The following is a 16,731-nucleotide window of genomic DNA, read 5'->3' as shown; positions in this document are numbered from 1 at the left end:
CCAATTTAGGAATATCAACCTGATTCCATTTCGATGCTCGTGTAGCATGCACCCTTGATACAAGGCTTCCCCATCTCTTAAGATCGACTAACCCATGTCCAAGTGCTGTTCACGTGGAACCTTTCCCCACTTTAGTCTTGAAAGTTCTCATTTGAATATTTGCTACTACCACTAAGATCTACACGAGGGGCTTGAGCTGGTGTCACAAAGTTGGAGCTAAATCCACCCTACCTGATGGTAGGACAAGAGAGAGCAAAAAAAGTTTGAGTGATGACACACAAAGCTTGCATCAGCTAATGCTGACTGCCCATCCAAGGGGACAAGATCACCGCTCACCGACGCATGCCATGAAACATCGCTTGAGGTATTTTAACCAACTTTACCACATTGGGCATGGATGACTAGCTCCGCTACTCCCTAACATATTTTAGGGAGCGCGTTAGAATGGGATATGATGCCCAGATAGACATGCCCTCGACTAAGGCCTCCATTGCAAATTGTATTCAAAAACTTAATGATTCACATGATTCTGCAATTCACACTAAGTATCGCATTTCGCTACATTCTTCATCATAGCAAGAGTTGAGATATCTGTTGCCGAGAGTTGTTTCCACGTATTATAGAAAAATATGCCACAACACTAAATAGGGGCACCCCCCACAACAAATTTAAGGCTAAGGGCCAAAAGGAGGAAAGGAAGAAAAATGCATGAAAGAAAGAGAAACAAAGGTGTCTAGCCCCCTCACAGGAGGAAGCTCAAATAGAGAACAATCTCCCCGAGCCAAATGCCCTTGCAAAAAGGGGGGAAATGCATGGAATAGCAATGGAGAAGGACTAGGGTGGCCACCCTGGGAGCTCGCACTGCTTTTAATCCTTCCTGAACACCAGTCCATAACAATTCTCCCTTTTCTCTGTAAAGCTAGGGATCGAAAGGAAGAAGGGAAGAAAATGAGGTGAAAGAAATAGAGATCAAACATGGCTACTGGCTCACAAGGGGAGGCTCAAAGAAAGCACAAGCCTCCCAAGCCCTGTGCCTTCACAAAAATGTGGGAATTGAAGGAATAGGGTGGCCACCTCGGGATCTCGCACTCTGTTTCGTCCTTCCCGAACACCAATCCAAAACAATCCCACCTTTTCTCCATAAAGCTAGGGGCCAGAAGGAAGAAGGGAAGAAAACAACATGAAAGAAAGGGATATCAACCATGGCTACCGGCTCATAAGTGGAGGCTTCAAACAGAGAACAAGCTTCCAACCCCATGCCTTGGAAAAAAGGGGGAAACTACAGGGGACGACGATCGATAAGGACTAGGGTGGCCACCCTGGGAAGTTGCACTGTGTTGTGTCCTTCCCAAACGTCAATCTACAATAATCCCACCTTTTCTCTATAAATATAGGGGCCAAAAGGAAGAAGGGAAGAAAACAAAATGAAGGAAAGAGAGATATCAAACGTGTCTACTGGCTCACATGGGGAGGCTCAAACAGAGAACAAGCTCTCCCAACCCCGTGCCTTTGAAAAAAGGGGGGAACTACAGGGGACAACAATCGAGAAGGACTAAGGTGGCCACCCCCGAAACTCGCACTACATTTCGTCCTTCATGAACACCAATCCACAACAATCCCACCTTTTCTCAGTAAATCTAGGGGCCAAAAGCAAGAAGGGAAGAGAAAAACATGAAAGAAGGAGATATCAAATGTGGCTACCAGCTCACAAGGGGAGGCTCAAACAGAGAACAAGCTTCCCAAACCCCGTGCCTTTGCAAAAAGGGGGGAACTGCAGGGGATGTTGATCGAGAAGGACTAGGGTGGCCACCCGAGAAATGGCACTGCTTTTTGTCCTTCCCGAACACCAATCCACAACAATCCCACCTCTTCTCCATAAATCTAGGGGCAAAATGAAGAAGGGAAGAAAACAACACCAAAGAAACAAAGATCCCAATAAAAGAGAGAAGCTCAACAGCACCCCAAGTAGATGTCTACTAACCAAAAAGAATTCAAACAAGGCACCTAATAAAAAAGCATCCCACCTCTTCACACCCTCCCACATACATTACGGCATAACACCCTTTCTAGCTTACAACATAACAAACACCAATCAAACAGCCAAGCAAATAAATAACAACCTAAACTTGACCACTAGAAAAGACAACGGCCACGACAAATAGACTACTAATAACAAACCCACCCTGCTATTGCACCCCTCCATGTACAAAACACCGAACAACCTTTCCAGCGAGAAAGCCAACGGGGGTCAAGAATCAAACACCAAAGAGGAGTTGTCACGGGTCAAAACTCAATGCTGGAGAAAGACACAGTCCACAAATACATCAATGGTACAAGGCCACTAAAGAGAGGGACATCCACAAAGCGCACACCATGAAATAAAGAAATGACCAAGTCCCACAAAAAACCCACAATCCAAATGCAGGAACAAAGATACTACCCGCTACTTATTTTTTCCTTAGAAGGGGAGTGGCTTACAAGAGGACGAGGAATTCCCTCGATGGCAAAGGCACGAGATAAGATTACCACCCTCATGCCCATTGGTGGGAAAAATTGTGATCTTGATGGAGCCCAGACCCAGGGAGGGGTTTTTCATTACCTGGACACCCAACCCTTCTGCGAGCGCATATCAAGGAATGGTCAAGAGGACTAGTGTCACACCCCTACACTAGCGGTACTCATCCAACCGCACTATAGCGAGGTGCGGCACCACTGACCACTTTCTTTTCACCAATACTTATGATCGTGGACTAGGCCTAACATTCGTATTTATTTTATTTTTTGTTACCAAGTATTAGTTTATGCTTTATACAAGATGAAAACCATGAACATTCATCATAAAATCATTAACACATAGAAATGCACAACAGTATAAAGGGAGGGACAACTCCCTCATATGATTCTATCCATATATCAATATATATGAATTTCATGTATAAGTTAAATCTTGGAGGAAACCCAAAATTTACACTTAGCCAATTTTTCAACTTCAACAAACTCAGTTTCCTGACCTCGTCGGCACCTCCAAATGGTCGCCACACATTCTGTCCAACTCTCTGTTCACCCCTTAATGCGCTCGTTCATCTCATCGCACTATTTTCCCAACTTGGGCGCCCACCCATGTCACTGTGCACACCTACCCACCACGTTCGCACATCTGTCACCTTTGTTCACAACATATCGCACTTCTTCACCTGGCTCATGCACTATTTGTTCAGAAAATGCCCTCACCATGTTACCCTACTCGACATTATCATTCAACCCAACCATTCCTTTGTTCGGCAAGCGTACACACACCCGTGTCACTGCTCGCCCGAACTCATGTTCACGGTTTCGACCTCTCTTCGTTCGGTGGGCCACACATAGTACCACCTACACAAACTCTCATTCACAACCTTCATTTCAACCACCCTTCATTTGGCAGATGCCCTCACCATGTCATCCTGCATGAACCACCAACCGGTCGTTTAGCCCTGCATAAATTCCCTACCCGATTCGCTCATCGTTCAGCCCTGCACTGACGCCCTACCTGATTCCCCCATCGTTCAACCCTGCATGAATGCCCTACCCAGTTCACCCTTCGTTCAGCTCTGCACGAATGCCTACGCCCATTCTTCCCATTGTGCAGGCACATCTGCATTGCAGAACTTTTGTACTTCTTTGCACTTCTCACTTAGCTCGTCCAAGTGATTTATGTCCATGTTCGCTGATCATCTCCAACTCATCATCCACTTATATATACACCCTTCACTCCATCGTTTAGGCATCCGGCTGACCTTCACCCATCGCATGTCCATCGGCTTGTTTTACATTTTAACATGGTCAACCCATCCTTATAACGCATGGCCATCCCGCCCATTCATTGGTTCACCCATCGGCTCGCCCGTTCATCAGGGCGTCTGGGACTGCCCTCATGGTTATATAAGTTTGCTCACTCTAAACTCATTGCACAACTTGTTTTGCACTTGTGTGACCTTCCACCATGGCCACAACTCACCTGTCCGCATGCCCTGCAGCTCGTGGTCCTCACATTCTCCCCCACTAGAAATCATTTTCATCCTCTACAACCTCTCATTCGACATCCATCTATCACCAAGATCTCCATACCAAGGCATATACCCATCGGTATGTCGGAAAGTCATCTCAATCCATGATCATCAACCACATCCATCGCAATCTCCACATGCTGCTCCCCCCTATGGAAGGCTAGTCCCTCCAACTCAAGCTACATGCTCACTACGACATATCGTGCTGGCCTCATCATGTATCATCATCATGTGAACTGCTACCATGATACTCCAACATAATGCTAACACATCTCTGCACACTGCTGGAGCCCCATATCTGAGCTAGTCGAGTGATCAATCCAACTGTCAGACTCAAACCATAAGAATGCACATCCTCATGCCATATTCAGTCATTTCTCTGAACATCCCATCACATCATCAACTCGATCAAGAATCCATCTCCATCCAGGTAAGCCATGTTCAGTTCCATGAAGTAGTCCTCATCTCATCTGCAACATTCTATCCATGTGCTGCCTATGATCATGGATCAATCAACTCGCATGTGTCAAAAGTGGTTAAATCTTGGCTCAAACCATGCCGAAGTGTTTCCACCAAGGCATCATCATCGTTGCAACTCCATCACTCCAAAGTGTCTCATATAGATCCTCCACATAAAGTCACTCTTTCAAGCACACCCATATGTACTCAAAAATATACACCCCATCCTACATCAAAGTCCCTGACCTCAGATCCTCAATGCATAAAATCCTCTAAGTCCACCATATATGAAGTCCCTGAAAGTCACAACCTCATGTCATCATGGGCTCCATGAGTCATCTCCAACCAACACCCTGGCAAGCATACATGTCTCGGCCCAAGTCTCTGCAACATGCCTCAACTCTCCATGTAGTAGGAATGCTCCATAGTCTGCTCACAAATCCAACCAGTCCATGGCCTTGTTGTACAAGAGTGCGCAACCTCTCCATCGGCTCATAAATAAAACATCTCCATGTCACATCACAAAATCCACCTGTACAACATCTCTGCCTTGGCACTCCTCATTGGATGCCCATAAATGGCATCTCTACAAGTGCTCCTACATAATATCCCTACGTAAGACTACCATGCTCCATGTCTCCAACCTAATGTCCATGACTCAAGTTCCCCATGTTGTCCAACCAAGTAGACCCATCAAAACAATTAGTCATCCTCATCCAAGTCCGCTAATCCAGTCTAGTGAACTTGGTCACCCAACCATATTATCATCACCTGAGTCTCTCCACCATGGCTCCCCCACTAAAAGTTCCACCAAGACTGCCTCTTGGTCTCAGCCATGAGAAGTCCACCCAAGTATCATCAAACCCAAGTGTGTGCCCTCCTCTAATCTATCCATGAGTCATGTCGTGCACTTAGCCAATTCCTTCATGTGGCTAAAGCATGACCCATTCTTCCACAATGATCATCATGTCCCTCCCTTGTCACAAGCCTTTGCACCTTCTACCATGGTAAGATCCTCCCTTGCATCGGAAAACTACTTTTTCTCTTCCCTGCATACAGTTCATCTACCAAATTCTCAACTAAAACACATGTATCAATAATACTTACTTCATCATGAGGCTCCTCCATGTGAGTTTCCTCATCCACCCATGTCTCCAAACCACATGATCCTGGTCCAACCTAATCAATCTCAAGTTCATCCTCCATCGTTGTCATATCTGCAACATCCTCGTATTGGCCCATGAGTACTTTAGGTTCTTCTTTGATCTTCGCACAACCTTCCCAGATCTTCATATTCTCAGCCTTCATCAAAGCCCATTCAGAACTCCATCTGCTCATTTATTCCAATACCTTGTAACAGAAAGCTTCTCCTGCATAATGGCTAGATTCACCTGCTATAGGTCCTTCCACCATCTATGCCATTCACTTTCCTTGCAACCCTGAATCACTCTTCAAATTTCCTAAACCACCCTGATATACCACTTGCCACCTGCAAAACTTGAACTTCAAGTCTTCGACCTTCTGTAGAATCAGCTCCTTGATTCAGTTCACCAGCTCTGATACCACCTATCACGATAGTGTAGTGGGATCAACTCTTCACAAATCAACCTAATCATTAGCTTTGGTACCACTTTTCATGCCCCTACACTGGCGGTACTCTTCCAACCGCACTATAGCGAGGTGCGGCACCACCGACCACTTTCTTTTCACCAATACTTATGATTGTGGACTACACCTAACATTCGTACTTAGTTTATTTTTCGTTGCCAAGTATTAGTTTATCCTTTATACAAGATGACAACCATGAAAATTCATCATAACAACATTAACACATAGAAATGCACAACAGTATAAAGGGAGGGGCAACTCCCCAATGTGAGTCTGCCCATATATCAATATATATGAATTTCATGTATAAGTTAAATCTTGGAGGAAACCCCAAATTTACACTTAGCCAATTTTTCAACTTCAGCAAACTCGCTTGCCCAACCTTGTCGGCACCTCCAAATGGTCACCGCACATTCTGCCCAACTCTTCACTCACCCCTAAACGTGCTCATTCAACTCGTCACGCTGTTTTCCAAACTTAGGCGCCCACTTGTGTCACCATGCACACCTACCTGGCACGTCCACACGCCGATCACCTTCATTCACAACCCGTCACACTTCTTCACCCAGCTCATTCATCATTCATTTAAAAAATTCCCTCACCATGTTACCCTACCCGACATTATCCTTCAGCCGAACCATTCCTTCGTTCGGCGGGCGCACACGCACATGTGTCGCTACTCGCCTAAACTCTTGTTCACGGTTTCAACCTCCCTTCGTTCGGTGGGCCGCATGTAGTACCGCCTACACAAACTCCCATTCACGACCTCCGATTTAACCACCCTTCATTTGGTAGATGCCCTCACCATGTCATCCTACACAAACCACCAACTGACCGTTCAATCCTGCACAAACACCCTACCATGTTTGCTCGTCGTTCAGCCCTGCACGGATGCCCTACCCGGTTCGCCCGTCGTTCAGCCCTGCACGAACGCCCTACCTAGTTCACCCGTCATTTAGTTCTGCATGAATGCCTTCACCTACTCTGCCCATCGTGTTGGCACATCCGCACTATAGAACCTTCACACTTCTTCGTACTTCTCACTTAGCTCGTTCAAGTGATCTGCGTCCAAGTTTGTTGATCATCTCTAACTCGTCCTCCACTTATATATATGCCCTTCACTCAATCGTTCAGGCATCCCCCCGACCTTCACCCATCACATGTCTGTCATCTCATTTTACATTTCAACATGTTTATCCCATCCTTATAATCCATGGTCACCCTACCTGTTCATTGGTTCACCCGTCAGCTCGCCCTTTCATTGAGGCGCTCGGTGTTATAGACATTTTTGTGCCTCGCAGCATGGAGCATGAAATGTCAATAATTACAGGGATCCTCAGTCCCTAAACATGTTGTTCTTACCCCTAGAGGAACAAGGTCAGCAAACCACAGCACTTCCTATCAGTTCTCCACCTGAAAACACTCAAAAACAGGCTATTTTTGGATCATGTCAGCTGCTCCACTGAGCATCTGCGCTGAATGTCAACTGCTCCTCCTTGTACCTGCGCTGAAAGTCAAAACCAATGAAGGCTACCTGCGCTGGGCAAGATTGGCCAAGTGGCGCAGTCATTCTGCAAGGTGTCAACTGCCCAGGAAGCTTCCAAACTGACACTTGGTTCAAGGAATTCGCCCTATGATGAGTAAGAGGTACTTGATCTCCATGTGGAAGCAAGGATCTCCAAGTGGACTCAAGAACTGAAGTTTAACTGAAGAGGGAGAGGACACAAGGCAGCTTTAGGTCAGTCTCAAGCTGACTCATCCTTTCTCCAAATCTCCTATATATAGAGCTCTTCTATGAGGTCTAGGGAGGCTGGAATTTCGTGCAAAGTAAGGAAGTGCTGTTGGTTTACAGTTAGAGCTATTGGGTGATTGCTTTTATAGAGGGGAAGAGGAGATTTCTTGCTGCTGGGGAGGTGCTGTTGGATTGGAGCCATTTATGGTTGTAACCTTCTCAGAACCTTTTTCTTCTATCAATAAAGCTTTGATGTTCTCCTATATACTTGTATTGCAATGATGTATTGTTTTTATCTGTATATTTGATTCATTCTAATCCATGCATCAGTTATGAGTACATGTTTCTTGTAGTTTCCCTCTCTTGTTTTTGCAGGATCTTTGTGTAGCTGGGCCGGCAAAGGGAGCAAGGAGTTGGGAACAAGAGGCAAAGAGAGAAGACAGGATCGACAAAAGCGAAAGACATCGGTTGGTCAATCTTTTCTTCCTTCTCTGTACTTTCATAAAGGAAAAATATCAAAGCTTTACTTTCAGTTGTTGCTAAGGAACTATCACCCTTAGAGTAGGGATAGGGTCATTCCGAGTCGGATACTTTTCCCCACAACAAACTGGCGACTCCACTGGGGACTTAGTATCTTGTTGGTTTATTGTGTTTCTTGCTATTCATCTCATAAACAAGGAGAGCACCAAATCGAACTGCAATTGAGTCCTTCAATTGCAAAGTAGAGGGCAGCTGCTCTGGCTCAGTTTCTGAGAAAGTTTATGATTTGAAGAGCTGATCCACAAGGACTCTTGTGCTCTTTGTGATAGCTTTTCATCCTCTTGATCATCCCTTAGCTTGTACTTGACCTATAGCTTTTTATTTCAGCAAAAACAGTGAATTTTTGAGCTTTTTATGACCCGGAAACCCTTGTAAACGCAACTCTCGTGTCTCAGTGCAGGCTGTCCAAAGGCAGTCTGCATTTCAGCGCAGGTACTCCCTTCAGGAACTGCACTGAGAGTCAGTTTGACAGACCAGAGCCTGCGCTGAACCAGTTAGGCTATGTCTTCCTGAGGTTTCCCACTGAGTGTTGGCCCTGTTTTCACTGTTATTTTGCTGCTGATTGCTTGTCATTTGTACTTGCTGTAAACCAACTTTCCTTGACATTATTCCGCCTCAGTTGTGTGATGAAACTGTGATTGTTCTTTCAGTATTTCTTGCTTCAGTTACAGTTTCCCATTGTGAAAAGCAAACCAGTATAGCTGTGGCCTCTTAGATCCTGAACTGTAAAAGTGTCTTTGTGATCTTAAGAGCTAGTTTTATTACTGTTCATGGCTGTTTGAGTTTGTTTGTTTTTCATTTTGTGGTTTGAATCTATACATTTCCAGTGTCTAAACAAGTCGATCTTAAGGTTTCTTTTGATTTTGGACAAGCTTGTTTACTTTCGCTTGAAATTAGATTCAAAGTTATACAACAGTTTCCTTTTTGTCTTACATCAACATTAAGGATAAAGAAAAGAAATATCTGCATTGTGCATGTGCATTATTGACAGTTTGCATGTTGATTTAGGAAAAAGTGCATTTAGTGTGTGTTCTATGATCTGTGTGAAAAGTTGATGTCTTTCTTTTCCCTCAGTAGATTAAGGTTTTCAAAGTTGAAAGATTGAAAAGTTTTGCTTCTCATCTTAGATTGCATTTAGGAAGTTGTATATATACATCTCGTGGTGATCCTTAAAGGAAAACTGCTAAGCAAGATCAACATTAAAATGAATTGAATTTACATAACAACGCATTGAAACATAACACAAACACATAGAGGTCTAAGCTAGAGACGTGTTCCGGCGTCGTTAAACGTGATATCTTAGCGTTGAGTGGTTGGGTGATTCCTCCACGGTGAAGCGATAAGTATCAATACGGACTTGTGCTCCCGCGTACCGTCGAGTATATTGGGAGACCCCTATAGGAATAAAGCCTTTATCCTTAGGAAGCCGTGTCGGCCGCCCTACTGATCGCGATGCAGTGAACACAGCATTCACGAAGATCGACCACCCGTACCGTAAAACGTATTCTGTGGTTTCGCGAAAGGTTTGGCACACCCTCTGCCTAGATCTCCAGAGCAGTTTCTTTTGGCCTTTTTCAAACTCTATAACTGAAAAAGTCCAACCGAGCATTTGTCACTTCGGGCTCGTTAATACATCGAAGGCGACTAGAGTCATCTTTAGCTTTTTCTCGACTCTTAAAACATGAAAAAGAAAAGTTGTGTCTAATAAAGCGTCGTTATAAAATTCATTTTAAACGGAACATAATCACCTCTTATTCCCGCGTTGATCTGTAAGTTGAGAACATGGAACGCCCCAACCAAGAAAGTCCACAAGATGGAAGTCCTAGTCCTTTCTCCTCTTGCGGAGAAGTTGGTGCACCCCATATGGCCACATTGTCGCTTCCAGGACTGACAATAGGCCTGCCAGTTTGGCTGTTCTCAACCAATGTAGTTCAGGCCACCATGGTTCCTGATCAATCGAATCAACAGTTAGATCAGTCTAGAGCTGCCCACCAGCCTTCTACTTCCAAAAGTTCTTCCTCCGATCCTTCGTCTTCGCAAGGTAGAGCCGGCAAAAGTCAGCCTCCCAAGGAGAAGAAGGAAAAGAAGAAGAAGGAGCCTAAGGCGACTGGGGGCAAGCAAAAGACATATGACAAAAACCCACCCACTGCACAGACCGGGCCTAAATCGCCATGTGTCATATGTAGAGGAGACCATTTCCACAGAGATTGTCCCTGTATTCCTCGGATACTAAGGGACTGGTCCCCTCGTCTGCACAATTCGGGGGCATCAACCTCTGACAATCAGGTTGATTGCTTTCCGTCAACCAGCAAAAGTGAAGGATCAAGACAAAAAGGGGGAGTAAGATTCCCCTGTAAGTTGTGTGAAGGCAGTCATGCCATCCACCGTTGTCCCTTCTTAGACGAAGCGAAGAGAGTTTTGGAAGATCGTCCGGTTTCACCGGTAAAACTTCCTCCTGGATACAAAAAACTCGTGCCAAGTCCTTCGTTGGTTGAAAATACAGCTGGCCCGCTCAAGTGGTCGGCTGAAGCGTCAGTCACTGAAAATGAACCTACTGAATCCAGACCGGATGAAAGTCCAAAGGTCGATACGGCAGTTGACCCGGTTCTACCTTCAAAAGTTTCATCTTCAAATGACACCGTCGCCGAAGAGTCATCTTCATGCGACACCCTCACTGAAGAGAATAAGGATGACACCATCCAGGTTCTTTTCATTAGCACCAACTCTGATGAGCGTCAGGGCAATGCGCCCATTCCTTTATCGCAGGAAGGAACATCATCAGGGTCATACCCGGCCGTATATTCGGTCCCACCACCAAGCAACCTGGTTGTATCCTTTGATTGGAATCAACTAGGCAGACCCCGGTTACCAGCCAGTATACCATTCAGAATCATTGTCCAGATCTATAGAATGATTATGGCTGGTACTATCATTGATGAAGGGGCATCTGTGAGTATCCTTTCCTCTGTTGCTTGGAAAGCACTGGGTTCCCCGGCGCTTTTACCTGAGTTAAGAAATCTCTCAGGTTTTGATAAAGGAACCAGTCGACCATTAGGAATCCTCCCCAATGTGCCTGTTACATTGAAAGGGAAGACCGTTAATTTGAACGTGATGGTCGTCCAAGGACCCTTGGATTATAACCTACTCCTTGGACGTGACTATATTTATTGCATGGGAGCGATAGTCTCCTCACTCTTTAGAGTAATGTGTTTTCCACACGAAGGAAGGATGGTCAAGCTCGTAGACCAACTTTCATTTCCGGGATCTCGCATCGCAAATAGTCAAATACCAATCCTAAATGGTCTGTTCACTCAAGATATGCCTCCACCCCCAGTCCTCCTTCCCGATGAGTGCGAGTGATTCGGAAAGAAAGACTGGAACCCAGGGGGCATGCACCCTGGTCTGCTTCGGGCAGAAGAAACCCTGGGTATAAGGTAGAATTTCCGCAGAAGAATATGACTAGTCCGTACCCCGTCCGTGGATGGAAGAGGGGTTGTTCTGGAATAGTATTCTTTTGTTAAAGTTATGTGTTTGGCAAAAGAGTCATTCACCTTTGTCTAAAGAAGTGGGCAATGCCCAAGTAGGAATTCCCTTATTGCAACAAGCAGTAACCATCTTTGGGGAAAAGCAAGCCTCACCCATTAAAACAAATGTTTTGAAGGATAAGTAGGGGCAGCCTCCAAAGAAAGAGATTCTATTGTTGTGACATAGGGTAACCATCTTTGAGTAACCTAATGATAGACATCGCCAAAGAAAGAGATTGATTTGCGGCAGCGAATAGAACCGTCTTTGGATAATAAGAAAGAGGCAAGCCTCCTTCAATAACACCAATGTTTTGTCTTTGAGAAGTGTTCTTCTCTTGTCACAAACAGCTGTTCGTTAAAAGTTGGGCCGACGGGAAGACAAGTACCGCGTAAGACCCCTTAAAATAACGAGAAGACTAGTATCGTTAAACATTAGATTAGCAAGGTGACAAGTAGCTGGGAACACCCAAAGAAGAGCAGAAGTGGGGGAGAAGAGGGGCAGCCTCGAAATTCTATCCTATACCTGGGGGCATGCAAACCTTTTGGAGTGTAAGCTAGGGGCGGTTATTTATCTGGTTTTAAGATTAACCGTTTTCCGAACTTACATAAAGGAAGGATGAGTTGGAGCATAGCTTTGGTAAGGCGCAAGCTCTATAAAAAATGGAACCTTAGAGGAGGCATTCTTATTTTATGACTGGTATTTCGAGCAGTTTTAGCACATGGTTCATGCTCGTTAAAAAATAAACGCAAGATCCGAGCAGTTTTAACGCGGTCTTCATGCTCGTTAAAAAATAAATAAAAGCAGTGAGCAATGTTCCCTCCAGAGTTTAAGCTCATTTTTATCTAAAAAAAGAACCTATCCCGGTAAATAACCTTCTGAGATCGTAAATTCATCAGCCATAAAAGCCTTGGTCGTGTTTGTGCACCGTCACCTCCACCGTCATTTGGCCGATCATTCACTTCCATTTGTGTGTTTACCCATTTTGAGGAACATCTGCGAAGAGTGATTTCACCTAGCCATCCTTGTGACACTGCCGTGATTGGAAAATTCCAATTTGTACCTGGAATCAGTTGCTATCCCTGTTTATCACTCGTTCCTCAAAAGACGAGTCATCTTTGAGCTCTTTTCTGACTCGTAAAATATGAAAAGTTTGCCGAGTTCTGGCCTTCCAGCTCGTTAAAGGGACCGGAAGAGCTATCCCTCTTTTAGACTTTAATCTTTTTGGACCTGAGGGATTATTACACAAAAAGATCGAGCGCTTGTCTTGTTCGGCTCGTTAAAAGTACCGAACACCCATCCCTTCTGTATTGTTTTATACTTTTTCGGACTTAAGGGATTAGATGACGAAAAAGGAATTATGGAGTTAACTTTCTGTACCTTTTCAGACTCTCTAAAAATGAAAAGGACCGAGTTTTCCTTGTCGTTAGACTCGTTAAAATGATTAAATAGCGACAAACTTGTCTTTAGACGAGAACGAGTTTCCCTATCGCTAAGCTCGTTAAATCATAGCGATGGGCTTGCCCGAAGGGCAGGTTATAGAACAAGCATATGTTATCCTCCTCAAGCTTGACAAAAATAAAGAGGTACTGGTCAGAAATGACTGGGGAAAAATTGGGAGAACATCAAAGCTTAATGGTAGCAAGTCGCTCTTGAACATGACACTTTTCTTCCGTACCACATCGGGTTGGGTTGTTTCATTCACCGGTCTCATCACCATGGTCTTCGCCAAACCATCCACATTTTGGGGTAATGCTACCGATCCATCGCATCAGTGTCGTTATATGTTCAAGAGAGGTCATTCTGAAAGTGTCAACCGTGTCCCATCCACTGCCATACATTATCCTTCATCCATTCATGATCGCCACCCTGAATCATATGTCACAGTTTGTTTTCACCTCCACTAAAATCATTAGCTCCGTTCTGTGTCATTGATGTGGGATTCATTAAGGCCCTCCTTTGACGGATCGCTTCTTGTCGACTTCAGCTCATTATCCAAGAAGTTGATCTAGGAACAACCCCATCAGTACTTTGAAGCTTGCATGCCTCAATGGCAAGTTTCTCACTTCCGGCGACAGGTATACATCAATGACCTTCGACCAGAAGATTTTGCGTGGCGTTCGACGCCAAGTCCTTTATTCACGCCACGTGAATTGTACTGCAGTACCTTGAGGGTCATTATCATTATCGGTGATTCCTCTCGCGCTTGTTAACGGTTTTTCATCATTGACCGGTAATCAAGCGATGTCTTTCCATGTTCGACTTCAGCGAAATTCTCACATGGATCGACTTGTACTTAGAGTGAAGATCGAACGAGTTTGAAGACCCCGGATCTAGTTTCATCCATCCGGGCTGCGATACATATTCAGGAAATATAAAAGCATTTGTCATGTACATCATTGCAGCAGATGATCATCCTATTCAAAGGATGATAATTTCAGCAGAAAATTATCAGTCTACCATCAGACGATCGTCTGTTCTATGTACCAAAATGTATTTATAAAGCTGAGCATGGGAATGCCCGCCTCAGCTAGATCATGAAAACAGAATGAAAAATAATATATTGTATTGTATTGTATTACAGGGCACCTCTCAGCACTTGAATGAACTTCGGACCCTCTGGATAAAGCATTTCACCTGATAAACGACCTCATACTTTAGGGGGCAACTGTTATAGACATTTTTGTGCCTCGCAGCATGGAGCATGAAATGTCAATAATTACAGGGATCCTCAGTCCCTAAACATGTTGTTCTTACCCCTAGAGGAACAAGGTCAGCAAACCACAGCACTTCCTATCAGTTCTCCACCTGAAAACACTCAAAAACAGGCTATTTTTGGATCATGTCAGCTGCTCCACTGAGCATCTGCGCTGAATGTCAACTGCTCCTCCTTGTACCTGCGCTGAAAGTCAAAACCAATGAAGGCTACCTGCGCTGGGCGAGATTGGCCAAGTGGCACAGTCATTCTGCAAGGTGTCAACTGCCCAGGAAGCTTCCAAACTGACACTTGGTTCAAGGAATTCGCCCTATGATGAGTAAGAGGTACTTGATCTCCATGTGGAAGCAAGGATCTCCAAGTGGACTCAAGAACTGAAGTTTAACTGAAGAGGGAGAGGACACAAGGCAGCTTTAGGTCAGTCTCAAGCTGACTCATCCTTTCTCCAAATCTCCTATATATAGAGCTCTTCTATGAGGTCTAGGGAGGCTGGAATTTCGTGCAAAGTAAGGAAGTGTTGTTGGTTTACAGTTAGAGCTATTGGGTGATTGCTTTTATAGAGGGGAAGAGGAGATTTCTTGCTGCTGGGGAGGTGCTGCTGGATTGGAGCCATTTATGGTTGTAACCTTCTCAGAACCTTTTTCTTCTATCAATAAAGCTTTGATGTTCTCCTATATACTTGTATTGCAATGATGTATTGTTTTTATCTGTATATTTGATTCATTCTAATCCATGCATCAGTTATGAGTACATGTTTCTTGTAGTTTCCCTCTCTTGTTTTTGCAGGATCTTTGTGTAGCTGGGTCGGCAAAGGGAGCAAGGAGCTGGGAACAAGAGGCAAAGAGAGAAGACAGGATCGACAAAAGCGAAAGACATCGGTTGGTCAATCTTTTCTTCCTTCTTTGTACTTTCATAAAGGAAAAATATCAAAGCTTTACTTTCAGTTGTTGCTAAGGAACTATCACCCTTAGAGTAGGGATAGGGTCATTCCGAGTCGGATACTTTTCCCCACAACACTCGGGACCACCCTTACGGTTATATAAGTTTGGTCACTCCAAACTCATCACACAACTTATTTTCCACTTGCGTGACCTTCCACCATGGCTATAGCTCACCCATCTACGTGCGCTATAGCTCATAGTCCTCACAACTAGGGTGGCTAGCCCAATGGGTTGAACCGCTCTTCATCCATCCCATACTGAACCCACCCCGACAATTTCCCCTCAGAGAAGGTTTGATCTACCAGGCATGCATGCAACCACTCCCTCGAACCAACCACCAGCAAAAAAGCTCACCCAAGCAACACATCAACCACTACCGCCTTTTCGAGAGAACCAACTATGGAAGCCCGCACCCTTGGTCCATGCTTTCCAATGAACAAAAGACCGAGCACTACCACTATGAATGAGTCTAAATTTATCCATCATATTTCCCAAGCACCTCAACTGCAGCAACCATGCTTGACCAAACAAATTGCCGGAAGGGCTCCCAACAAAAAAGCTTCCGAACCCCCTACAGAAACACATTGGGGTAAATAAAAACAAAGGATGGGTGGGACAAGCACAAGCATGGCTTGCATGCACACACACAAAAAAAAATCATTACCTCAAGACAAGCAACCAACAATGTTCCCACCAAACACCAAACCCACTCCCCTAGAGACGTACAACATAGTCCCACATTGCAATCAAAACCCAACCAACCCAAACCAAAAATAAAACCCCTATTATCAATGATCCTACCGCAGGTTCACCTACGGTAACCTTGTTATGAATTCTCCTTCCTCTAAATGATAAGGTTCAATGAACTTCTCACGACGTCAATGGCAGCGAACCACCATTGTCAACACAATTCAAACACTTCACTGGATCATTCAATTAGTAGGAGCAATGGGAAGTGTGTATAAAGGGTGGGGATGTAGTCAACATGACTTGATGACACGTGCTTACTAGGAATTCCTCGTTGAAGACCAACAATTGCAATGCTCTATCCCCATCACGATGCAATTTGAGAAGATTTTCGATCCTCTCGAACCAAGAAGAAAAACTCATTGGTTGCATCAGTGTAGCAGATGTGCAACCCAGAAAATGTAAGGGCATCACAGACTT

At 44.6% G+C, this 16,731-nt stretch overlaps 1 pseudogene; it reads right to left on the bottom strand.

Annotated features, from left to right (window-relative positions):
- Positions 1–452: 452 nt before the first annotated feature.
- LOC149168449 (5.8S ribosomal RNA) lies at positions 453–606 on the bottom strand (annotated as a pseudogene).
- Positions 607–16,731: the final 16,125 nt, after the last annotated feature.

The sequence above is a fragment of the Pinus tabuliformis genome, chromosome 4_2 (assembly GCF_031772625.1).
Source record: "Pinus tabuliformis cultivar Carrire ecotype Pingquan chromosome 4_2, CPIR1, whole genome shotgun sequence".
NCBI classification, from domain to species: Eukaryota; Viridiplantae; Streptophyta; class Pinopsida; order Pinales; family Pinaceae; genus Pinus; species Pinus tabuliformis.
The sequence above is the reverse complement of the archived record's forward strand: the minus strand, read 5'-3'. Positions and strand labels throughout refer to the sequence as shown.